General features: G+C 39.5%; 1 protein-coding gene across 16 annotated transcripts in view; it reads left to right on the plus strand.

Annotated features, from left to right (window-relative positions):
* The first annotated feature begins 16,612 nt into the window (after positions 1–16,612).
* SNCAIP (synuclein alpha interacting protein) overlaps positions 16,613–25,170 on the plus strand; it is a 154,989-nt gene continuing 146,431 nt past the window's right edge. For 4 of the 16 annotated variants that reach the window (XM_055112583.2, XM_055112585.2, XM_034960398.3 and 1 more), the window contains exon 1: positions 17,359–17,553. The gene's annotated coding sequence lies outside the window, so the exon portion shown is untranslated. Of the gene's footprint in view, positions 17,108–17,357; positions 17,554–25,170 lie in introns of those variants that run through there. The other 12 variants (XM_055112579.1, XM_055112584.1, XM_034960399.2 and 9 more) reach the window with 6 other exon arrangements.

Raw genomic sequence — 25,170 nt, forward strand, 5'->3', positions numbered from 1 at the left:
TTCTGCATACAGTTAGGCAATTTTCCGAGAACCATTTATTGAAAAGTCCTTTTCCCGTAGCTTATTTTTATCAACTTTGTCAAAGATGAGTTGGTTATAGGAATATAGGTTTATTTCTGTATCCTCTCTTCTGTTCCATTGGTCTATGTGTCTATTTTTGTACCAGTACCATGCTGTTTTGGTTACTGTAGCCTTGTAGTATAGTTTGAAGTCAGGTAATGTGATGCTTTTGGCTTTGTTCTTTTTGTTTAGGATTGCTTTGGCTATTTGGGCTCATTTTGGTTTCATATGAATTTTAGCAGTTTCTTTTCTAATTCTATGAAGAATGACATTGGTAATTTAATAGGAATAGTAATTATTGGTAAATTAACAGGAATCTGTAGATTGCTTTGGGCAGTATGGTCATTTTATTGATGTTGATTCTTCCGATCCATGAGCATGGAATGTTTCTTCATGTGTTTATATTGTCTCTGATTTCTTTCAGCAGTGTTTGTAGTTCTCCTTGTAAAGATCTTTCACCTCCTTAACCAGCATGTCTCTTTCTCTGAATTCCTGTGCCTAATTGGGCTACCTGCTTCCCCACCTCCGTGTCCTGCTGGGCAGTACTGAGGGTTATGTCATTGTTACGTCATTGAACAGCTCTAGGGGGCACCACTAACTTTGTAGTTTATGTGAATGACATCTGAAGCACATATACGGGTAAATGATGTCCCTGGAGCTGAGCATCACTGTGGCTGCCAAAAATTTTTTTAAAAACAAAATAAATAAAAATAAAATAAAAATTATTTTTTTTTATTCCCTAAAGTACTATAACTCAAAACTCATATGTATGATAGAAGTCTACAGAAGGTATTATGGCTAATAGGGAGTTAATTGCATTACAGAGTGGGAAATGCTTTTAGGCCAAGTAGGTGGAGGGGAGGGGTTCAATTTTCATAACCAAACAGTCCCAGATCATTGGGGTATTTTACTTAAAAAGAAAAAACTCCCAAAAGGAATTCCACCTTATTCCTAAACCTTTGCCCTTTTGTCTCAAAATGCCAAGATGACAGATATTTTTATTACCTTTACAGATGGTTTAAGGAAAAAGGAGGGAAGGATGTGATGAAATCACATGGATGATTTAGGACTATGGCAAAGCCCCAAGCTGAAAACCCAAAATCTCTGGATTCATTTCTGTTTGCCACTTCACATTATATATTTAGCCTTTCCCAAATTGAGACCAAGAGGAAAACAGCTTTCAGAAACAAGTTTCTCTTATCTAGCCAATGTCAACCAATTGTTTACACTATTGATTTGAAAATTTGCCTCCTACTCTAGGTCTTTCTTACATTGCCAATTAGCTGGTTCCTAATATCCTGTCACCAAGATTCAGATTCTCTGATTAAGGATTTATAACTGGTATCTCATTTTTATTATATTTCTAGAGAAGTGAAGTCTCCCCTTACTGTGTAATTCCTCTCTCCTGACCATGATTGGTAAATACATATTTAATTGAGTAAAATGTAAATACATTTTCTTTTTAAAACTGATTTATGAGAGTTTAATGCTATCCAAATCAAAGTCTTTAATTATTCTTTAATCCTTCAGATAGCCACTTCACTGAATACAAAATTAATTGATGTTATACTTATGAAATTTTCTTGATGTTGTACTAAAGCTAAGTAAATTGAATGAACATCATCACTTATAGAAAAATTAGAAAGCACTGTATTTAAATAGAATGATGTCCAAAATAGCTCAGTAGCCAGGCAAATATATTCTTGGTAATAGGATAATTGGCTAGTCCAGGCTATCTCATAAAAGGACACAGATGAAACTAGAGAGACTGGCTAGAGAACTAATTATCAATTGAATATAGAGCTATATTACAGGATTTTATTTATTGCAGTCTGTGAAATGGATTTTTACATATATTTAAGAATTATAGAGAAATAGACAATCTTCTTCATTAGAACCTTAACTTCTCTTCCCTATTAGTGTAATCAAAAATTATATCACATACTGCAATTTCAGTAGCTGCTTAGAATATATGATTGTCTATATAGAATCTACATGGTTTAAAGAAAAAACAATCATGATATGAAATAGGGAATTCAAAGTCAGAAAAGATAGGAGTGAGTTGAAAAGACAAGAGACAAAGGTAATAGTTGAATCAGTTGGAACAATGCTGTCTTCTTTATCCCAACCTGACCCAATGTGTGTCTCTTTTGAGCTCTCTAGTTGAACAACATGTGATGGGCATTTAAATGAGGTTCTATAAAAGCAGTTAGCATACCGTGTGTCCTATAACAGATAAGGGCAGGTTAGCCATGAAGTAAATGAGATATAAGCATGAGAAAAGTAATCACTGAAGTTCACACATTTCAAACAAGACCTTTAACTACTTCTTTTGTGGAGCATGAAGAGGCTGCCTCATATTGGAGAATGTTCTCTGGCAGAGCTCCTTTCCCCTGCTGTGAAGAGGAGAGCTAAGGACTGCTGAGCTACAGTTGCAGCTCTATTAGGATATTCCATGAAATTTCCTATCAAATAGCAGAAGGCCAGGCCTAAGTTAGTGTGGTAGGGAGTTGCCTCCAATGTGCTTTGAGGAGTTTCTAAAAGCATTTCTGTCACCAAATGCCTCCCATAAGAAAGTGCTTGGAAGTCCCATCATAATATTCCTTCCTTTTACATAAAGGAGATCTTAACCAGACTCAGGAAGACCTTCTTAGCAACACATAGTTTACCCAAGAGGTGTACCCATGAGTGACCTGAACTGTACAGACTTCTCAGCTTGGTTCCACATCCTATTAAGGATCCAGAGGGAGTGGATCCCAAGACAAGTATATTTGGGTGGCAAGTGTAGGGTGAAGACAGAAAAGTCCGAGATGTAGTAAACATTCCAGATTTAAAATAAAAACAATAAAATGTGGACCTATGCACACCATCCCAGGGCAAGAATAGCGGGTTTCTAGAGGCAATGAAACTAAGGGCCTATTTGAGAAATAGAAGGCCATTGAAAAGCAAAGTGAGATGGTTAGTACCCAACATAAACTTTGCCTACCCCACAATTTTGCAGTCAAGTCCTGACTTTCAGTAAGGAGGGGAATGGCTTTGGTGGTAGCCATTTATGACTCATGTATGATTGTCAAATGAAGTAAAGTAGGAGAAGTCACAGAACTCTAGCTGACTTGGGCTTCTGACTCTCTTCTGAATGTCAGTGTTGAACAGGGATCTGCCATCAGGAATTTATCTTCCTTGTTAACAAAGAGGGAGGGCTTGTGGTTTTAACTGGCCACTGATTTTTGAGCTAATAATCTGCCACCTTTGGAGATTCCATTACAGAGTTCTCATGTTATTTTCTTACTTTCAGTAGAACTGAAGAAAACAATAAACGAGAAATGAAAGTGTGCTCTGCTGTCTCTCTGGGGTCACAGGCCAGTCACCTGCGCATCCTGTACCAGTCAGGTTATCTGGCCAAACAAGGAGAGGGAGCCGTGCTACACATCAGTCAGCACATTTTATCTCACTGCTTTCCGCCATAAAAATGCCAGCGTAAAGAAAATTAAGCCAGGTGACAAACCACAACAAGAAAAGACTGTTTTTCCAAATTTTCTTGCCTGAAGAAGGTAAAGGAAAATATTAAAGGTAATTGGGTCAGGCTTCAGTAACTTAAGTGTCATATACCACCCACTATGCAACCCGCCAAATAGCCTGCAGGGTTAATAATGATACAAAAGCAAAAAAGGAAAAACTGAACTGTTTGAAAACTCATGAAATTTCCTCAGGAAGGATTTCAAAGAAGGTGAAATAAATGAATCCTGTCCACTAGGCTGATTAAAGAGCAGCAATTGTATTGTCAGTCCTGCCAGGACTCAAATGCCCCCTCAGAATTCAGAATTAGAGGTACTTGTAACCCTCTTGATTTAGACAAATGGACAATAGACATCTGCCTGAAGGTGAAGAACAGTTTTACTAACTGTCTTGTGTGGTAATTGACAGCAGCTGACAATGAAAACTGCGGAGAGGTAGGTTAAGAGGTCAGTTATCTGCCAAGACCTGTAAGCCTGGAGCATGATTTGAATGTTATACATGAGCACCAGGAAAGGCTGTGTATGTGTGACTGTGAGTATAGAACTCACCCATCCTGGGTCAGATAATTTATGCTGATGTTTCTTCTCATGTCACATGTCAAATCATGCCTCACTGGCTGCTGCCAATTTCATCAGACCCAGTGTACACAAGGATCTGTGCAGGGTGAAGGTTTTCATTGGCCCTTGTCCTTAGATCATTAGTTCGTAGTTTGGATTAGAGAACTGCTGCAACAATAATTCAAGTAATCATAATTTTTAAAAAGAAAAGAGTTTAAGAATATATTCAAAGTTGTGTATTATTATTATTATTAATATATCATTGGGACTAACAGGAAAAACAAAAAAAAAAACCCTCAAAAACTAGAGACAAACTAAATGGCCATCAATACACTGAAATATTAATCAGCCATTAAGCAAAATGAGGTGGATTTATAAATTTTTGCATTAAAAGATGTCCATAAAATGCCTTAAGTCATTAAAAATAAAAAGAATTTGGCCAGGTGCAGTGGCTCATGCCTATAATCTCACCACTTTGGGAGGCCAAGGCGGGCAAATGGCTTGAGTTCCGGAGTTCGAAACCAGCCTGGACAACATGGTGAAACCCTATCTCTACAAAAAATACAAAAAAGTTAGCTGGCCGTAGTGGCACACACCAGTAAACCCAGCCACCTGGGAGGCTGAGGAGGTGGGAGAATCAGCTGAGCCAAGGAAGGTTGAGGCTGGAATGAGTCATGAGCACAGCGCTGTACTCCAGTCTGGGCAACAGAGTGAGACTCTGTCTCAAACTTATTTTTTTTAATTTTTAAAAAAGAATTAAATTGAGAACAAAATATATATTTTGATTCCATTTTTTGTTAAAAAATAATTTTTTTGATATATGAGAGGAAAAGAATCTGAAAGAGTACACTTGAGGAATAGGTTTGAAAAGAGTAAGATTTGGATTTTATTTCTTACTGAATACACTCTTTGCTACTTACATGTTTTGAAATGAGCATAAATTTATTTATTAATTTTTTTAAATAGCCAATTTCTTATTTAAAAAGGGGAAATGGTAAAATAGAAAAAAACAATATGGGAAGAGCTGAGAAGTATGGTTCAAAACTGTATTTTTGTGGGCAGATCACTTGAATTGCCAGGGGTAGTTAATTTTATTGTACTTGCTTAGTTTATGTTCAATTCTATTGGATAACTTAAGATCTATATTTTCTCTTTAGAATGCCAATGTGTGTGTCTGGCATGTGTGTGGTTTCTGATAGCACACTGAGAGAAAAAAAGAGAAAATGTTGAATTATTTCTACTTTTCTTATTTTTGTTCTCCATTTGGGGAGGTCCTTTTTATTCTTTTTTTTCTTCCCTCATTTCTTTCTCTTTTATTATCTAATTTTTATTTGTGCTAAAACTGTGTATTATTCATGAATCTCTTGCTTACAAGAGACAGAAACCCAGCTCAAATAAGCTTATGCCATAAAAGAGAAATTGCGTTAAATTTTTTCATCAAGATTTTCTTTTCTTTCTTTCTTTCTTTCTTTCTTTTTTTCTACCTCTTATTGCTGCTTTTTTCTATGTTGCTTTCATTCTCAACCAGGGTATTCCTTCAGGGTAGCAAAGATGGCAACTGTGGCTGCCCTAGGCTTACATCACCCTGTGAGCTAACAAAAGTAAGAGAACAAGAAAGACTACCTCTTTTTAAATAGGTCTAACCAATCATCTGTCCCTGTGCAATCTTTATGGCCAAGAGGATGTGAGACCCTGATTGGCTAGTCGTGGTCATATGCCCATCCCTATACTGAGGGAGGCAAGTGTTCAACCAGTCTATCAATGGGGGGAAAGAAGAGTTCTCAGAAGAAAAAGGTAACAGCTCTTACAAGAAAAAAGAAGGTCTGCTAAAAGGCAAAAACAACATGGAATATTAAGTGTCATATTTCATATAAAGAAGTAACAGAGCCACCTTCCTAAATGTTTGAGAGTTTCCCTGCCCAAGGTTTCTATAATTTCTTCTAAATATTTCTCACTGGATTAGAACACATGGTTGCTTTTGGTTTTCTTACCTGTGTATCCTGTTATGAGCAAAAAGTTTGCTCTATTTCTCTGGTTTGCCCAACTGGCCTGTCATTTGCCTTTTGGTGATTTATCTTAAAAGGAAATTCTGGTAAAATGAAAACTTTTGATTTTTAAAACACCTTATTTGACTATGAGGGAAAAAAATACAGTGTTTCAGATACGGTTTTTGAAAGTCTTGAGCTGGTGAGTTATTGCATAAAAATAACTTATGTTCTTTTTCCTGAGCCAGCAGTCCTTTAAAAAGCAGGTGTTCCGGATACTGGAGATGACAAACAGCTTTATAACTAATGCGAGGAAGAGCAGAGGACAGTGGACTCCTCTGCCAAGTGTTAAAGCCAAAGGGAAATATTCCAAAATGGACTTTTCTGTAACTATCTCAAAACAGGGGAAGCCAGAGGATTAGTAAAACAGTAAGTGTACAGTCTAGTCACTTTGAAGCCTGACATATTAGCTAGTTTGCTAAGGGCATACGTTTATGTAGATCTTTTAAAGGGAAAAGATTTTTCTTTCAGCCAAGAATAAAGATGCAATAGTTTTTCTCTGTCTTCAGCTCATTTTAAGTATTATCAACATCTGTTGCATAGTCTACTTGGAGTGGGACTATTTTTATGCAGTTTGCAGAATGCACACTGGATTCTTAACACACTGACTGTAAAGGCTTATTTCCTGATTATTAAGTTGTTTTAGAGAGAGAAAGAAAAAGAGATGTTAGGTATAGGATTAGAGAATCATGCAGGCTCTCCTTCTGTTTGAAGAAGCACAACAGACCTGAACGGCAATATATTTTGCAGCCCCTCAGCCACTGAGCACAAGGATAAAATAGTGTTTTGTTTTGTTTTTTAATATTCCCAGTTTCCTTCTTTTGGAACATCTACAGAGCACATCAGTAATTTTCTTCCAGCATTTATTGATGAGTTTTCTACCAAACATCAATTTTTCCCATACTGTGTAACTGTCACGTTCATCTGTTACCATTCACATAAACCTGTAGCTAGTTAGCCACCTGTTTTCCCCCTTTTGACAACACTGCCATCTGTTTTGATGGAATGGTTTGGGATGGAAGTTTAGGGAGCAGGTATGATGGGGATGATTTTTCACATTCCCAAGAACAGAACTGTCCAATAGAAATACTACATAACTGAAATATGTAATTTTAAAGTTTCTAGTAGCTGAATTTTTTAAAATTAAAAATTACTGGTGAATTTTTACTTTGGAATATTTTATTTCAAAGTAAGACTTTGAAATCCAGTGTATCTATTACCTTCACAACACATCTTAATTCGGACTAGCTATATTCCAAATGTTCTATGACTACATGTGGCTACTGTATTAAACAGTGCCATAGAAGGACTAGAAGGACTCTGTAGGCCATACTTAAATTATCCATTGTGGACGTATGATCATTTTATATAACACTACATAGTTCTGAGTAGTTTAGGGTACTATGAACATAAAATTGTTTTTTTCAAAAATCCTTGTTTCCTCAAATCTGTACCAAGATTCCAAGCTCTTTTCCCCTAGTCAATCTATCTACTAAAAGCCATTTCCAAAGTCAGGACAGATTTTAGAAAACGTGGAAAGCTAGAGGTGAGGAGAAGTGCTCAAAATTTACAGCTCATAATTCCTAAGTTAAATTCTATATTAGATAATGACATTTTAAAAAAGTATCCACCTGGTTATTTATGATTCTCATAGACTTTTCATCACCTTCATGATTTCTGCTACCCCTGACTTGCTCTTACATTTATTTTATGTTCTAGTCTCAATTCTCCAAGGTTTTGGAACAATTAATCTCCTTTTTACCTTGGCTACACATTTCTAGTAGCAGTGATTGATCCTCATGCCAGAGGATGCCCTAGGAGTTTCTACTTTCACTTTAGAACTGCTTTCTAGGGATGAGTAGTATGTGGTGACATTGATCACACCAAGGCTTTGCAAGGACTTTAATATGTCAACATTTCCACTTGTGTTTTCTGCATCTATGGTTAATGGAGGTGGTGGTGACGATTGTTTTTGTTTTTGTATGCATGTGTGCCAGTCCAAGGGGTACATTGCACATGAGCCTCATTAAAGCTTCCTTAATCACTTAATTAATTTGGGAAACACCCTGCACACCTTTTTGGCTTCTGGGTGGTTGTTGGATGGACACTCAGCAGTACAATCTGCCTCCCCTACCTGGAACATTCCTCTATTCACTATTCACATCATTAACTTCTTCTGGTTCTTCAAAACTCAGAATTATTCCCTAACTGCCCAAGGCTGTATTAGATCCTCTCTTTATTTTCTGCCACAGCTATCTGGGTTTCGTCTTCATAGCACTTAGCAACAAGGAAATACACATGTTTATTGACTGTCCATAAGAGCAGTCTGTTGTGCCTGTTCTGTTCACCTCAACAGAGCCTAAACAATTATCACAGTGCCCAGTACATAGCAGGTGCCCAAGAATATTTGCTGAATAAATGCATGGAAAAGTACTTTGTATTTTTTCAAGAACTGTATTTTTCCACTGATAACAAATTAATGACAAACATCAAGATCATATTAAAATCAGTACCGAGTTTAAAATGCTAATGATACTCCTCTCATTACAGATGTTTCACTTTTGAAAATTCTTCTTCTATGTCTGTTCTTGAGTTATGAGTCAAATCATCTTTGGAGGTCTGGGTAGAATGTTAATGCTGTTTACAAATCAAAGTTTAGTATCAAGTGAGAAGATCTAAATATTAAATGCCTTAAATTGCCAGAGAACCAATGGCAATACTTAAACATGAACTAAAAGTTTTTTCAAATAACATTTCACATACTGTGACTATAATAAAAGTCGGGTTGTGGAAAGCTATACACTTACCACATAAGAATATAAGATATACAATTATTGTGGCTTAAGGAGCAAATAATTCAAGTTCTGTTTAATGTCGTGATACAAGTGGAGAAATAAGGATATTTATAGCCAGCTAGCCAGCACTCAGCTTCAGGGTCCATATTTCAAATGGATTCACCCATACTCCATAGGCATTATAGAGTTTACTTACTTAACAAACAGTAATTCTCTTAGTATGTTTAATTGTAAATTTTTTTTAATATTAGCTTATTTAAGTTTCATAGTCTTTTGAAGTAGAGACTATTAGCATCCCATTTTGTAGCTGAGGGAACTGAGGCCTGGTCATATTAAATAATGTTGAAGATAAAATAAGGCCAAGCATGGTGTTCACATCTGTAATCCCAGAACTTTGGGAGGCAGAGGCGGGTGGATCACTTGAGGCCAGGAGTTCGAGACCAGTCTGGCCAACATAGTGAAACCCTGTCTCTACTAAAAATATAAAAATTAGCTGGGCATGGTGGTGCATGCCTGTAATCCCAGCTACTTAAGAGGCTGAGGCACGAGAATCACTTGAACCCAGGGGGCAGAGGTTGCAGTGAGCCAAGATCATGCCACTGTACTCCAGCCAGGACAACAGAGTAAGACTCTGTCTTAATAAATAAATAATAACTTTAAAGATAAAATAAGTAAAGCTGGGGTTTGAACCCATGGAGTCTGACCCTTGGATTAATATCCTTAAGTCCTCTATACTATAGGGTTACATTGGACTTTGAATTTAAAAGCATTTATTCCATCAGTAATTACTTTCTTTTCTATTCCTACAAACCACCTTTAAAAAATTCCCCATGATTTACAAGGAACTTTTTTTTTAAATCAGCCATCAGCTTTTTTTTTTTTTTTTCATCTAGTTCAATATGTAGTCAGCATTTTTCTCCTTGTTTTTTTCTAAAGACGACCATATGTCCCCAGTCCAAGGAATTTGGCACTAGAAGCTACAAATTTGGGGAAGAAAGTAAAATTCACAAGATAGTCATATCTAAGAGGACTGAAAACCTTACTTCATTTTCAGAACTAGTCTTTCTTCCCAAAAGTTGTTTGGAATTAGGATTTATTCTGGTTTGGAACAGTGGTGATTATAATTACTTAAGCATTCCATGCACTGACAGCTTTCTGCTGCTACTTAGATGTAACAATTCTAAAGTATTTGTGAAGCTTATCCAAGGGGAACAAGTTTCTGTCCTATTAATTCACTAAAAGCTGCTTAAAGATAAAGCCAGAGACTAAAGTCAGTTATAGCTTTAATCCCCATTGGATCTAAATCCCCTTTTTCCATTTCATAGCCATGTGCATCATCCATAAACCAATCTAATTATTTCCAAATGCATGTCCTTGCTCTCAAGTTAGAACAGACGAGTAAAAAGATAAATTACTTGTATTATAAAGATGACAGAAACTCCGAATACAACTATATCAGTGGATTTATATTATAGTAACATCAAAGCACAGATTATATGCTATAGTACAATTATTATCAAAATGAAGAAAGGAGACTTAATAGTTACCTCTAGGACCAGAAGCAATTAAAAATATAATGCTGTTACAATTGATAAGTAATCAATGGAATGTGTTTTCACTGGTTTCATAGTCTGCAGCCATGTCAGGTTCACATGCATGTGGCATGGTGTTCGGAAGTTGACCTGCATTTCTCTTCAAATCATTTAACCACACTCAGCTGACCTGCATTCCTTTTTAAACAACCTAATCAAATTTATTTCAAATACCAAAACCTTCAGTTAGAGATTTAATCTGTGTTTATGCACACGTGTGAAATCTCTAGTGTCTAAACGTGCCCTTGCCTAAGAGTACTCCATGTTTACAGAATATAAATTTCATAAGATTTCCCAATTTTTTCAGTCTTAAGTGAACTTTCTCATTTTTTTTCTTGAAAATGGAAATCCCCAGTCAAGGTCAGACTGCCCCAGATGATGTTTGGTTTTAGGCATGTTGGCCTATAATCGGGGAGTCATTCTGGGAGGGAAAGTATAGGTGCCCCTCCCTACGGATCTCTCTCATCCCCTTCTCCCCCTCGCCTTACATAGTCTTTAATCTGTGAGACATACCAGTTGTTGAAAGCTCCCATTCTAGGCCTGCATCTTCGAAAATATTTCTCTTTCCTATTGCCCAAGTTGGAAAGTAGTATAACCTAGTAGGCAAATTACTAATTTGGAAGCATTTGTATATTAATTTTATGATGTAGCATCCACTAGAGGACTTGCCTGCATATTTAATAACTAAGATATTGCTATACACATATGTCATGGTATGAAAATAAATGTGGTGCCCATTCAGCAAGGGTATGGCATATTCATTTATCCCCAAGATGAATACTCTGATGAAGGAGGGCTATTTATTTCACCGATAGAGAAAACAAACCTAAGAAAAAATTGAATAAGTCTGTACAATTTGTAGAGTTTTAAACACTCTTCGTTATTAAAATAACCACTTTTTGGTTAAATAACAGATCCATGATATCAGTTTACATTAGTGACTAAAGTAGTTACTAATGAAGATGAAAAAAAACAGTAGAATACAAAGGGGGAAAGGATGGTGTCAAAGAAGAGAACCAGAGAACATTGATTTTATTCATGCCCTTGTAATAGAAGAACACCCTAAATCTGAACATCAGAATGTTTCAGTACGTTGATTTTCCCTTAGATTTTATAGGGAAGAATAGACAAGTTACAGGTGGGATGATTTATTGTTTGGGTCGTTTTGCAGTCAGGGGAAGTCTAGGTCAGTTAGCTGAAGAGGAAATATTTATCTCTGTTTCTAGCAAGTTTCAGAGGGACAAACAGTTTTAATCTCAGCTAATCATTCATAAGATAGAGAATGGGAAGTTGAAGGGTCTGTGTCTGGTCTTATCAGCAGATCCAGGCAAAAAGGGGAAAGTCTGTGTTTGGTCTTGTCCTAGGTAAACAAAGGAGTCATCTGTGAATCTTATGGGGGTCGTGAGAAAGAGTGGGCTGAGAGTTTTATTTAAGTCACATGGGCAAGGGTGGCTCTTTGTGGTGAGCCATTTCCTGGAACACTAAAAAGCTGAGGGATTTCTCAATCATCACTGTTTTCTGGAAGCACCAGGCTCAGGTAGATTTCACCATTGTCACTGGAAACCTGATTCAGACCAGGGGCAACAGTGGACAGCTAGGGAGATGTGATGTGACCCAAGGGGAGTCATTCAAATACACCTGAAAACTATAGGCCACCTTGGGAGGGTAAAGGCTTTCCAGTAAAAGTATCCAGGAAAAAGCAACTTGTTGAAGACAACGTGGATAGAATCCCTGAGAAAAGCAACCAGTCCAATGGGGCTCAGGTAGCTGTAGAAATACCACTTTTAAATCAAAATTGAAGGTTTACAGATGAAGCTGAGTGAGGAGAGGCAAAGAGTCTCTCAAGGCCTAGGTGGAGAGTGAGCCCAAGTCAGCCTCAGTGCTAACCTGCCAAATCCCAGCTGTTGGGTTAAAGTAAGAGTAGTTAAATCCAGTCATGAAGCTTATACATTGCCTGCCTGAATGGAGTTTGAAATTCATAGTTTCTGTCTATATTCTAGCTGCTACCCAGATTGACTATGCTCTCTGATGGTAACTCATTATGGAAGATAAGCACAGGGGAAAGATCATAGCCCCCAAATCACATGATTTCTAGAAAACGCATTAGTCCCTTGTGGATAGTCTCTCTCTATTTTTGCCCCAAAATGAGTGTCATAACACATGGCAAGACACTCATTTATCTGATTGTGTTTTTGCACATGTCTAATAGTTTCCATTTAAAATACCAGCAACAAAGCTGCTGATGAATGATACGTAGGAATAGGTAAAACAGAGTAATAGAATTAATTGGAATCCCAGGATAATCTCAAGGAATCAGATTAACAATCCATAAGATTTCTTCTACACTAAATCTTTTATTAAAGCTGCTATATTATAAGCAGTTAAGCTTCTGGATTTGGATCTCCCTCCCCATTATAACTATCAGAGGTGCTAAGAAGATGCAAAATACTAACACTTGGCACAAGAAAAGAGAAAAAAAGAAATACTGAAGGAAAAAAATAACTTTTTAAAAGTGAAAAGCAATCACGAAGAACAGATCAGCTGAGGAATGTCAAATTGTTAGTCACACCCAGCTCGAGCACACAAGGACACACATGGCAAGAAAGATGTGCCCTGGCCTAAAGAAAAAGATAAGGGAGGTACGTTCAGGGAAAAGGAGGTGGGGAGAATATGTGAGCGTGACCTAAAACCTGCTAGAAAACTAGGTAACTCCATGTTTTTCTATAATGATTTCTTTCCTTGTAAAACTCAAAAATGTTCAAAAACTGGGTTCCTAATCATTCTTCATCAAAGTCCACAGTTCTTTACTCTTTTTTTTTTCCTGCAGTTATTTACGAAATTAAAACTACTATAGAATTTATACTTCTCTTCAGCATCCATTTTTACACTTAAGCTCTCTGGCTTTTATGTAAAATACCCAGAGAATTTTCTCATGTTTTATAATATCTACAGTGAAGTGTAATATGTTCATATTTCCTCATATTATTATTTACCAAATATTCTAAGGATTATTTACCAAATATTCTGATTATTACCAAATATTCTAGGATTATTCTAATATTGTAAGAATTGCACTTCTTTGTCCTCTTGTGATTTGGTAGAGCCACACAATTAGTTCGGGCCAATGAGCTGTGAGCAGAAGTGATTTGTGTAACTTTTGAGCCGAAGCATTTAATTCCTAGCATAAACTACTGGAGGGATGTATTTCTCTATCTAGAATTACCAGCAATATTGTTGTTAGTGGCTCCTCCATTGGGCTGCCATCTTTTTTTTTTTTTTTTTTTTTTTTTTTTGGCGGGGGGTGGATGAGGTTTCACCCTGTCTCATAAGCTGGAGTACAGTAGAGGAATCATAGCTCACTGTAACCTCAAACTCCTGGCTTTAAGGTATCCTTCTGCCTTGGCCTCTGAAAGTGCTGAGACTGCAGGCATGGGCCACTATACCTGGCTTGGGCTGGAGTCTTAAAGTGAGAAAGACATGAAGCAAAGATGCAGCCCATGTGCAACTGTTGTACAGTGGGAGCAAGGAATATATTTTTATTAATCTATGGAAGTTTGGGGTTGTTGTTATGGGATTGTTTGTTACTGTAGCACAGTCTAACCTATCCTGACTGATATAATCAAATTTGCATAAATATTTAGTCTGATTTTTGATGTAAATAACTTATAATTACATATATACAGTGGGAGCCAAGCAAATAAAACTCAGCTCCAGAATAAAAGAGCAGCCTGGCCTGACCAGTTATAGCTCCCAACCAGAATCAGAATGACGCAGACTCATCAATAAGAATAAAAAATCTGAGCTTTTACCACAGATTTGGATGGTTAAGTCAAATCTACACTTTAAAAATAGAAAAAATAAGGAACATTTTTTTCTATTTGATCATCAATAGTGTTATGGTAGTTTTATCCAATTTTTGTAGCACAATAAAGATATATTTATAGAAATTGGGTAAAAGGATAGAGAAGACAGATGTTTAATTGTAATAATTAAATGAACAAATTACTGGCAGCTCTTTGGCAGATGATGTACAGAGTGAAATGCATTTTTGTACTAATTATTTTCAGTAGCTAACTCTTGAGTATAAAAATGTGTTCAGTGTTGAGGATCCCAATATGAGTAATATGTACACCCTGTCATCATGATGGGAACTGACAATTGAATAGAAGGGGATAAGAAACAGACAAGAAACAGAAGTATGCTAAGTGCTTTAAGAGGAGTACACCCTGTGCTGTGGCAGGCATGGGTGGGGCATCCTAAAAAATGGTAAATGAGCCAGTGGCTGGGCTGCTAAGCCACGTCTTGGGAATAACTAGCCCATAGAGGCAGCTGCTTGATTAGAAAACTGAATGCCAGAAACTGGTTGTCAGTAAGAAGCAACATAAGGACTACTTCCACACTTTGGTATATCAATTTGTAGTTTGAATTTGGCAAGGGTATGCACAGGAGAAGCAAACCAATAAACAGTCCAAAGGAAAGCAAACACACAGCCTATGTGGGAAAGTGTATATAAGCCTAGATTTAAATCACACTGTAAAAACAATCACATGGAAACAATGCTAAATATGTAATCAAAAACATGTTAGAAACCGAAAAAAACATAACAAAAGAACCATAAAAAATAGAGGAAAATATCCGAAACAACAACTCAAAAGATTGCTCTTTTACACTGTGGCATGCTATTCCCTTGGCTATGCAAAAATGGGAAACTTTATTTCCCAGGACAACCCACTTTCTGTACATACAGCACTATCAGACCCCTTCTTGTTGAATCATTTACACTGAATTAACACCTGGCTCGACCAGAGCTAATGAATATTTAGGACAGTTGGAAGGAGATGACCATTTACAATTCTTCAATAAATGATTCCTTCAATAAATTAAAATCTGATTTTCAGAAAACAGGGTGTCAAAATATTTAAGAGAATGGAAATGAAGTATGTTCTCTGTAGATCATGTCAAGGGTGACACCAATCCCATCCATATCTACTGGATGAAAGCAAGATGTGCTTTTCTCAAAGTTTACACTAGGCAAAAAAAAAAAAAAAAAGGCAGTTTTATTTTAACCAGATGTGAACAAATTAAACCCAATATTTTCAAGTATTTTTAGTGCCACATGATGTCATCCAATTTTATATATTCTACTGGGGGATAATGTGTATTTTTAAAATTGTGAAGCCACTTTCCATGTATGTACTTAAGACTTACACACGATAAATTACAATAAACAAATTACAACACCGCCGGACATGCTCTTGGCTGTTTATGTCAAAAGCCGAGAAAGAAATTTAGGTTTTCAGTAGGACATGGAATTAGACGCATGTGAAATGTCTTCTGCTGGCATTCAAGTTAGTCCTCATTGCAATGACGATGGTCCTGGTCCGAACAGGTCCAGGGCAAGCATTACTCCGGCTATGCCCTCCTAGTACACTGTGGACTCCACAAAGACTGCAGGCAGTCTTAGGCTAGTTACCCAGGAAATCCCAGCTTTAAACAACCAGAGCCTTCCTTTTTTGTTGTAACAAGATCACACATCCCCATTGCCACTACTCAGATAGTGCCGGGTGTCCTAGGATCTTGGCGCCACTCTTGTCCTCTGGAACTGGCATGGGAATGAGGATGCCTCTAAACTGACCAAGACTTACTTCCTCATGCTTTTCTCTGGGGCAGCATCAGGCAAGCAGCCATACCCTGGAACAAGAGTGTGGTCCTCAATGGCTTTGCTGAGTGAACTTCTCCAAGTCATCTCGCCTGGGAAAGAGATTTCTCAAAGACCATTTAAAGCTTTCCAGAGGGCAACAGCGAGACAGTCGCGAGCCAAGGTTACCATGAATGCTTCCACAACCCCTGATTTCATTTCGGAAATAAGGAAAGAAGTAGTCACCACTGCAGGCGTTGCTTACGCCTCATCCAGCAGCCTCCCACCCCCAATCCCTCAACAATTAAGAGACAATAAAAGTAAAGATAATATTACTGTAGGGCCATTGGTACACTGAAAAGTCGTTGAATTAAAAAGTCTTTATTTCAGCCCAACATCTTCTCCATCCACCCACACTTGAGCACAGAACATTCCAGGCAGGCAAAGCCACCCTTGCCCTCCTCTCCTTGGCCACGTCCTCAGGGGTGGGCGAGCTTCGGGGGGAGGGGTGGGGGTGAAGACTCCGTGCCAACGCAAAATACTCTGCCAAAAGGCTTCTCAGACATGACTTTCCCAGGGCAATGCCCACCTTCCGTTCCCCGCCTTCCCGAGTCTCTTCTCCCAGTTTATGCTGGAACCCTGGAATGGTCTGGGGACCAATGAGATGGCAGCGGTTAACGCTTGGATCACGGTGAGGGGGCGATTTCCAGGGGGAGAGGCCAAGAAGCAAGGAAGGGGGTGGGGGGCAGGAGGAGAAAAGTGGGAAGCGGGGACAAAAAGTAGGCGGGGAGGAGAGGAGAGCCCCAGTTGGGGAAAAGCAACGGCAGTCGAGGTAAAAACAGCGAAAGGTAAAGAAAGAGCAGGTTCGTGGACAGGAGCCGGCGGGCAGGCCGGGGGATCCCTGGTGAGGAAGCGGCGAGGGAGGGGCGTGGGCCGAGCCGGGGGCGCCGCGGGGAGGGTCGCTGTCAGTCAGGCCGAGCGGGGCTCGCTGGCCTGGGGGCGGCCGCAGGGGCGCAGCGCAGCCTGAGGGCGCGGCGGCCCCGGCAGCCTCGGCAGTGGCAGTGGTGGCCGCGCCCCCGTCCCCGGCCGGGCGCCCGCGCTGCGTTCCTTGTCCCCCCGCGCCGGCTTCGGGCCGCGGCCGCCCAGGCTGCCCCCGCCCGCGCGCGCCCGTTGGGGGGCCCGAGGAGCGGCTCCCGCGGCCGGGCCGCATTGTGACGTAGCGGGGCCGCGGCAGCGCCTCCACCGCCCGCCTGCTTCGGCTGAAGCTGTTCTGCTCCCGCCGCTGCGGTCCGTCGGTCGGTCAGTCAGTCCCTTCGCGCTCCTGAGCCGCCGGTGCGCCGGGCGCCCCGGGTGAGTCCATGTCCCAAGCGGACGCCGCGGGGAGGCGGGAGGCGGGCAGCCGGCGGCTCAGCCTTTCCAAGTTTGCACCAGGCGACCCCGGCGGGTGTCTCCCCGTGCTCCCCAAGCCCCGGGCCCCCTTTGTGCCGCGAGTCTCGGCTGCTCCGGGCAGCAGAGGCGCCTCTGCAGAAAGGGTTTGGTGGGGAGGTCTCTATAGTAACAGTAACAGTGGTGGCGGCAGCGGCTGCTTTACTGGGGAAAGGGGGAAACAACCCCCGCCTCGGTTTCCAAAGGATTGTTCTTTTCATTTGCCCGCCTCATGTGGTTCTTATTCTTGCTGTCACCCGGGATCTTATGGCAGGCAGGGATGGGCAGTTCCGCGGCTCGGAAAAGCTGAGATAAGGAGGGGCGAAGTAATAGTTATAGCGACAGTACTAACAACGGTAATAATAGCTGTAGAAAAGGGACGTCTGGTGTTGCTGCCGCCCCTCGCTCATCAGCACCAGCTCCCCGACTGCCCTGTCCAGCCCGGGCTCCGCCAGCCTCCCTCTAGTGCTGTCCTGCGTCCCAGGCTGGTCCGCGTGGATTTCAGAGGGGAATGTTTCTCTCTTGGCCTTGTCTCTTGGCGATGACTTTCATCTGCAGGTGGTAAGTGGGGTGAACCCAATTTTAGCTAATTGTCAAAGGCCACATTTTGTTTATTTCATTTTTACGAAGAGAAAAGAGGGAAAATTTTGAGCCATTACTGGCAGCCATACAGTTTCCACAGGAAATACTAGCATTCTTTGAGGAACACGCTACTGCTTGCAGCGAAGAAAGTCTTAGGAAACAAAAAGGCAACAGCATTGTTGCTCATTTTCAATGGACCGCTAGGAGGGGGGAAACGTGTTGTTTTTTCCTGTGGGAACGTTGCTTTCCTTGGGAAAGTTAATTAAGGAAGCATTACTGTCGGTGCCCCTTTTCACTTGCTGGAGGCAGGATCGGATTCCTCTTGGCTGTTACTGACAAGTGCCCATCAAAGAGCCCGGAGGACGGGAGAACTGCTGCAGGACAGTCTCGCCACACACCACGTGCCGTGGAGCCTGGCCAGGGTGCAGTTTGCAAAATGAAATAAGGGCTGTCTGGGGAGGTTTATGAGGATTACATGTGTGCACAGTATGTCAGTTCTCCAAGGTGTCACTCTAAACACATAATTTTCAAGCACTACTTTCGTTGCTGAATCTGTAGGAAGGGAAAAACCTATTTTTCTTTTATGGAGCAGACATCCCAATTGGGAATGGGTTGAAATCTGTATTTCATTTGTACATATTGAAAATTTAAAAGGCAAAGAACAAGGTGTAGGAAAGCAGTATGCTAATGTGTACACATCTGGGAGAGAAAGTCTATTGACTGTTTCTGATGCATCTCAATGTTAAATTACATTCAGCATGGTTAGAGTACAAGGAGACACCTTTAAGGAGTCCTCAAGACTGTTTGGAAGGTGCAGTATTTTGGTACTGATCGCGGAAGTCTCTCTGGAAAGGGAGTATTAACTGAGGATTACCCATAACTAAATATGTATGCATTAACAGGTCTGGAATCAGAAAGTAAAAGATAGTGCTTCTCTTAAGGATCTTTTGGACACCTCAGTTAGAAATAAAATATAGCATGGGATTTTGAAAAGAAGGGGTATAATTTTGAATGTAAATTTCATTTTCTCCTTAGCAAGCATTTCATGAAGAAAAGTTACAGATAGTAGATTTGAAATGCTGCATTCATGAATTTGACGGTTACCATTTGTTGATATCCAAAAGGAAGTGACTAAAGCAAATGCATTTCTCTGTCTACTCTGTCACAACTTTGCTAATTCCAGACAGTTGTTCTGGTGCAGGTGTACAGTGGAAATGCAAGCCAAGAAACTTTGTGCGTGCTATTGTTTTGGAAGAAATTGTAGCAGTACTTTACTGCTCTTAAGGGAAACCCACACAAACATCTAATACAAACAAATGATCTTTGATATTATCAGAAAAAGCCTGGAGCTGTTTTTCTTGCCAGATTTAAGGCATTTCTTGTCAAAAGAGGAAATCTCCCAAGGAGCAGGTGCATCATTATAGGAAACACAAGGGAATTTCTCTTTTAAATGCAAAATCTAATTGAATAGCAGCAAGAGAATCAGTAACACTCTTAGAATAGAAGCTTTGTTTTTGGCAGTTTGTCAGGTTACAGTTGCAAACCACATAGGAGAAATATGTGTCTTGGGAGAAAAATGATATCCTGGTGAAAATCAAATAGTTGCTTCTGTGAAACTTTTACGCTTATATACTTATTTTCTTGTGCCCATTTGATTTATATGCAGATTCACTTGCAGGAAGTTATTTATGGAAAATGAATCAATAACTTGTTTGCTAGTATCATATGTACTATGCATGATTTTTCACTTTATAGATTAGGTAACTAGATTTTATATTTTATGGTTTGCATCTTAGCGGTTTTTTACATTTTTGAAATTAATGATCAAAATATGTGTTAAAATAATTTTTAATTGATAAGACTGATAGCTGGGCCCTGGGAAAGTACTAATTGATTCCTAAATAGTTATCGTGCATTTACTTTGTGCTTATTTGTAATACAGCAATTTAAAATCCATAGTCTTTTCATAAGGAACATTTTCATAGGAAATAGGACCCATGGAAAATTAAATGATACAAAACATCGAAGAACACATTTCATAATTGAGTGCCTAAGATGCTAAATAGTAATTGAAAAGGAATTCTGAGGAGACAGTGATCAAAGTAGCTTAAATGTTATATCAGTTATTCATTGCTGGATAACAAATCCCCACAAAATGCAGTTACTTAAAATTGCCACTATAGCTTATGATTCTGGTGGTCAGCAATTTGAGCTGGGCTCAGTGAGATGGTTCTTCTGCTATTCTTAGTTAGGTTCCCTCAGACGTTTTCAGTCTGCTGGTGGTATAATTGTGAATGGCTTTACTTATATGTCTGGCAGTTATCAGACTGTTGGCCAGGGTAACATAACGAGTGGCTGGGATGTACCTCCCATTCTCCAGCACACTCCCCTTGGCTTCTTTACATGGCAAATCAAATAGTGTTGTAAGAGCAGTAAAAGAACAACCTGCAATGCAAAAGCAACTTTAAAGCCTCACCTTGAATCACATTAGCTACTCTCCCATTAGCCATATCAAGTCAGAAGGTTACCCCAGATTCAAGGGGTATAGAAAGAGTCCACTTATGATGAGAAGGAGCTGCAAAAAATTAGAGCCAGTTTTTGTGATCTACTACATTTTTGAGGAAACTTGTATCTAGCAGATGTTTTCTGCTGAAAATAATATGTTAGGAGAGCATATTGGAGCCTGCTTAGCAATAGCCCAGGATTTAGGTTAAGTAATTGTCCAGTAAATCATTGTCCTGCAATTTTTTTTCTATAAACCCCAGGTAGAGGAAGTATGACACAATGATAATAAAATTTTAGTCATATCCTTCTGACAGTGGTGTTGGGATGGTTTGGAGACAGGAGGCTGGTGGCAGGGTGAGCTGAGCATTGTTGAAAGTTGATGGTTTTGACAAAAATGGAGGCAGGAAAATTGGAAAGGGGTCGATCTGGGAGATCCCATATTTAGGATGAGGTGACTGATTATAGGGGGTTAGTAAAAGTAAAAAGTCGAAAGCATTCTGAGATTTAAAAAAACTTAAGTGACTAAAAGAATGATTGTGCTTTTGTAAGAAATAGAAAAATCAATAAGTGATTTATTTGGGGGGAGGAGAAAAATTCAGTTCCAGAAATGTTGATTAAAAGAGATAAATTGAATGTGAAAGTACTTTATAAGCTGCAGAGTAGGCTATGAATGTTAGCTATTGTTTAGTGTTTAAATCACAGTGCACTATTGTATATAGTTAAGTTTCTTTATGTGTATATCAACAGAAAACAAAATACAACCTCAGGGATTCCCTAAGATGTCAAAGGGAAGTCAGAACCACTACTCTCAGGATGGAAGGTCTGCTCTTAGAATGCTCTTCCCTTAAACTAAGCATACCAGGCAAGAGAACACCTTTGACTTAATTTGAGTGGCATCCACACTCCTGAGCCAGTAGCACTGACTGACAGCCACACCAGGTCAGCACACAATGCAAAGTGGGTGGGTTCACCCTTAAAGGACACTGGAGCACTGCTGTCAGAAGTGGAGATGGAAATAGGGTGACAAGACCAACAAATGCTCACCACAGATGAACACTTGAAGATTTATTTCAGCCTAGCCATGGGGAAGCAAGAGGTAAGAAGGCAGGAGGTGACAACTTAGGCATATTTCCATAGAGTGTAGATGCATGAGTAATAGTTGAACCCATGCTTGTGGTGGAGTTTTCTCATGGAAAATAAAGAAAAGACGGTCTGGCACAATGCCTCATCCAGACTCCTTCATTAACGTTAATGGATGTTTAATAGAAGGGAGAAGAATTCTAAACATGTTCTGTTCTGCCTTTCACCTAAAAGCTCATGCAAGGTGCTGTTTCTTCAGCCTCATTTTATGGCCAGACTGAAATTCAGGTGGTGCCCTTACCACAAAGTGCAGCTGCTGGGCCAGACAGAAACACCTGGCCTCTCCAGCTTCACACAATTAGTCTGAACAGCATACACAGCTGCTCTTTATGGAACGACCTTGGATGGACCAGCTCAAACCAAAGAATACGTTTTTATCATTTTTATTGCACAAGTCTAAAACCCCTGAAGACACTCAATAAATGTTAATTGAACGAGTGGATGTGCCATTATCTCGTGCAGTAACGTTTTTTAAAACGATCTGGTCTGACTTTTCATTATTAAGCGTAGAGTTTGCTATAAAGTCCCTAAGTGCCTTTTGTAGACTTAAATGTTTTAAGGCACTCTTGTCACAGTAATGTAGGTTTTTTAAATCCACCACTCATAAAAATAAACTATTTTTCCTTTATTGAGACACAGTTGTCTTTCATCCTTGTGTTTGTCAGGACACTTGGTTGCAAATCACAGAAACCCAGTTTATACTTGCTCAAGTAGGAAAGGGCATATACTGGCTATTGTAAAGGAAAAGTTCAGAAAGAATCCAATTCTGATTTCTTCTTTTCTTCATGGTGGCAAAATTTTCATCTGCAGCTTTAGGCTTAACTCCTGAGAAAAAGAGAATTCAGGATTAACTTTAATTAGACCACTTTGATCACATGCATATGTTTGAACCAGACCCTATGGCCTGAGATTGGGACCATGCCACTTGACTCAGCTTTGATTATGAGCCCAGTCCTGGAGGCTTTTGGAAGGGGAGAGTGGTATGTGTGACGGCAGGTGGGAAGGAGTGTATGGGAGTGAAGGAAGTACATGGGAGACTAGTCAGCAAAACTCTTCTAAACCATATAACCTGAGAGCAGGGAAGGGGTAGTTTTTAAAAGGAAATATTGAAAAGAAGAGATAGGAGATGCTGTGCGTGCAGAAACAGCAGATATCTATTAAATACTATAACACCTGTTTTCCCTGACAGGCATATCATCCTCTCACTACACCTCCAAGCCAGAGACCTGGGAATGATCTCGATCTGACCTTCTCCCTTTCTTCCTCCACCTAATCAGTCACCAAGACCTCCTGCTCCACTTCCTTTCATGTTTCACTCTTCCCAAGTCACCTCTACAAATGCTGCCTTCAGTCTCTCAGCTTTCAATCCATCCTCCTCACCGCTGCCTGCTTGCTGTTTCTAAAGAATAGATAAAATTGAATTATATAACTCCCTGCTAAGAACCATTCCAAACCTTGTCATAGTCCTGGACAAAAGTACAGGCTCCTACCATGAATTCCAAGATTCTCTCTGAGGTGAGTCCTGCCTCCTCCTGTGGGTGCAGGGGATGGGTAGGTGCTGGTATGTTCAGCAACGCCTTCTTCTAGCTGCCCATATTATCCCCATGCTTAAATGCTTCATTGCATGTGCTTTTACATGGGCTGTTGTCTCTGTGGAATATTGTTTCTTCTTTCGCAAACTATGAACTATTAAACGTTTACTTATCCTTCCAAACTCATCTCAAGTGTTGCTTTTTCAAGAAGCCTCTGCTGAACATCCCCTCCCAGCCTCTCCCCACATCACACTTTTTCCTGTGGTACGTATGGCCTTGGATATACATGTCTGTCTCCCTCTGTAGACTAAATGTCTTGAGAGCTGGACTTACTTCCTTATCTTTGCACATCCTGTGCTCAGTACAGTGCCTTGCCTACCATGTATCTCAAAAATTTTTAAATAAATGAAAGAAAAATGTGCGTTGAATCATTCATCTTTCATTTTTTCAGGTGGCTTTCTTTAGGTATATTCTATTTCCTTTAAATTGATTTTCACATTTGCCTCTTAGGATACTGGGACATGAAGACAGATTCTCTTTGAAGCTGCTGCTCAGACACTTTTTCAACAGTTTTCTCAATGGTTTATGTACTTATTTATTACTTGGTCACTAATAACAACCTTAAGGAGGAGGCTGGAAAGTATCAGTGACCCAGAGTAAATCTCCAGGCTAAAATCTATGGGTCAGAGACCAGATAAGGAATCATTTTCCCCCTATCATCAGAGAGGATATTTAATAATTAATATTTATGAGGCACTCTGTTTTGAGTACTTAAAAGATGCCTTACAATTACTTTCTTATTTAGTTATCACAGCAGCCCTAGGAAGGAGGCGTCACTGTTATCATCTTTTTTTTTTTTTTTTTTTTTAACAGATGAGGAAACAAAGATTTAGAGATTTGAAGCAGTTTGTCTGCCACTAAGCTCCTTCCTCCTGGCGACTGCCAAGCGGCCAGACACTCACCTGAGTTGTTGAGGAGTAGAATAAAGCTTTGATTGGGCTCTTCCCATTCATCTGTTATTTTTTGTTGTTGTTTTTATTCTGAGATGAGTAACCATCATCTTGAGAATAAAACATTATAGCTGCCTTCTTTGGTCATCAATCCTATAAAAAAAAAAACTATGGAAAAAGGTGTATTTAAAGAGGTAAGGGCTCCAGTACTATTGTTGAAATTAAGATCAGTTTCTTACTTATAAATTCCAGTCATCTTCCTGTGATACTGCTGCTGCCAGAAAATAAAAGCGTCTTATGGAAGGAAGTTGTACTGCTGCATATAAAATGCAGGCCTCTTGAGGAGGCACAGAAAAGCTTGGTTTTGAGAGTCATTCACAGAGCTATTCCATAGATAAATAGAAGGAGCTAAACACTTTGGAAGCCACAGAAGCTCAATAGTTCTTAAACTGTTTTCAGTCTGAGAGCCTTAAGAGCATCATATGAAAGCTATGGATTCTTTCCTTGAAGAGAAAAGATGTCCACACATACCCCGCTTTGTATTTAATTTTAGGGATTTCAAGGATCCATTGAATCTCATCTGTGGATTTCCTGGGACTCCTTGGACTCCAGGTTAAAAAATCTCTTTTAAAAGCTGATGCAGAAGGAAGATATTAGCCATTGTTGAATGTTTACTGTGTTTGACATGTAACCATTTATTCAGTGTTTACCGGATGCCAGCCCTTTTTGAAAGGTACATTATAGCTGAGCCATGCATTATGAGTCCAGTTTTAAGCCATGGAGGAGAACGAGGTTCAGAGAGGGAACTTACAGTCTCCCACTGGGCAAGTACT

This window comes from Pan paniscus, chromosome 4 (assembly GCF_029289425.2).
Source record: "Pan paniscus chromosome 4, NHGRI_mPanPan1-v2.0_pri, whole genome shotgun sequence".
Lineage (NCBI taxonomy): Eukaryota > Metazoa > Chordata > Mammalia > Primates > Hominidae > Pan > Pan paniscus.